A 2,274-nucleotide genomic window follows, 5' to 3' on the forward strand; every position below is an offset into this window, starting at 1 on the left:
TTTGATAATTCAGATAAAGTCTTGAGTATCCAAGTAAATTAGATTTTTTAGTGTTTGAGTCAGACTAAAATCTAACAATTTGCTTAGGGTGGTCGACATAGGCTTTAAAAGAAAAAGAATTTGCGAGCGAGAGGAATCAAACTCGAGTCACAAGAATGATTTTACTAACATTTAACCACAGGCATGTACAGGTTGGATAGAAGCAAAAGAAAGGTATTAAGAAAATATGTAGCGCTAATCAAAATTGAACTCGTAACGTTTTAAAGTATTAACAGTCTCTTAAAAAACTACATCACTTCAAGATTTTAGACAACCCTTGAGTTTCCAAAAGCACAAAGCAGACTAGACCATAGACAGAAGCCTGAACAACAGCAAATAAATTTTCCAGACAACAATTCTTCTTGTAACATTTTAACCCTCCAGATTAGGGCATGACATTTTGCATGAGGCACATAGGAATACTTATTCTATTCATCCAAGTAGCAATAAAATGTATAACGATCTAAAACATACTTACTGGTGGCCGAGAATGAAACAAGAAATTTCTAAGTTTATGTCAGTGTTTAGTATGTAAGCAGGTGAAAGCCGAGCATCAGGTTCCTTTTGGTTTGCTACAACTGATGATGATTCCAGAGGTTTACCAAGATTGTTAGATTACACGGTGTGTCGTGGTCCATTATTTCTGATCGTAACCCGAGGTTTGCCTCTAGATTTTGGGGTAAGTTACATGAAACTCGACTAAATTGAACTTCAGTAGGTTTTTCAACCTCAGACAGACAAACAATCAAAACAAGTAATACAGATTCTGAAAGATATGTTATGATGTTGTATCATTGAGTTTGAAGGTGGCTAGGAGAAATTTCTACTATTAGTTGAGTTTGCTTATAATAATAGTTATCAGAAAAGTATCAAAATGGAACTGTACGAGGTTTTATATGGACATAAGTATATAACCTCGTTGTATTGGTCCAAATTGAGTGAAAGCAAGCTCGCAATGACTGATTTGATCTGTAAGACTGAAGAAAGATTTAGAATCATACGAGACAATTTGAAAGTCGTTTCTGATCATCAAAAATCATATATTGATTTGAAAAGAAAAGATATCACATTTCAAACTAGTGATAGAGTTTTCTGAAGGTTCCTCCCTGCAAAAAGATATTGTGGTTCGATAGAAAAGGAAAGCTCAATCCAAGATAAATAGGACCATGCAAGATCATCGAGAGAATTGGCCTACTAGTCTTAAGATTAGTGTTGCCATTGGAACTAAAGAAGATTCATAATGTTTTTAATGTATCGATGCCACATTGTTACCATTTTTATTCATATTATGTGATTTGTATAGATGAAATAGAGTTGTAACTCGATTTGTTGTACAGTGAAGAACCAGTGAAAATTTTAGCTAGAGAAGTGAAAGAAGTACGGAATAAATGAGTATTGTTGGTCAAAGTGTTATGGCACTAACATGGTATTAAGGAAGCTACGTGGGAACCAGAAGAACAAATGAAATATCGATACTCAAATCTATTCTGAAGTAAAAATTTCAAGGAGAGAAATTTCTAAGAGGGGAGAGTTGTAATAACCCATTTTTCAGTGGTGTCAAAAATGGTTGTTTCGAAACCCCATTCAATGAGTGTGTACGTAAAAATATTATTAATTAATATTTACTAGTCTATTTTAGTAATATATTAAAGTTTGGTATAGGAATTTTAGTAAATTGATAGCTAATTGAGGTATAAGGATTAAATCGTAAAAATCGTAAAAGTTAATCACTATAGATTTTCTAAATTCCAAAGGTCCAATTAAGTAATTGGACCAATGTTTTTTTATATGTTTGGTTGATGATAATGTTATCATCCACATTAAAGGACTTAAACATGATTAATGGCATGTTTAATTATTAGTTAATTAAAAAGATTAAGTTATTTACATTTTTACCAAACTATATAAGTTAAAGTTAAAAGGAAAAAAATCATCTTCATCCATTTACACCTCTATTGCTGTCCAAGAACAAGGAACATAGGGTTTGGAATTTCAAACTTTCAAATTTTAATTGGTAAGTGATTTTAAGATCGTTTCTTGTAATTTTTATGTTTTTAAGATCCCGGGAGCTTGATTTAGCTAGCCCAGGGATTACTTTGCAAAACTTTTAAAGCTTACAAATGTTACCATTGATTAATTTTGAAGCTTTTGGTATTAAATTAATAGGTTTTTTAGCTTAGATATGAAAAAGGACTAATTTATAAAATGAAAACTGTTAGTTTTGAACATAAGGAC

The sequence above is a fragment of the Gossypium arboreum genome, chromosome 8 (genome assembly GCF_025698485.1).
Source record: "Gossypium arboreum isolate Shixiya-1 chromosome 8, ASM2569848v2, whole genome shotgun sequence".
Classification (NCBI taxonomy): Eukaryota; Viridiplantae; Streptophyta; class Magnoliopsida; order Malvales; family Malvaceae; genus Gossypium; species Gossypium arboreum.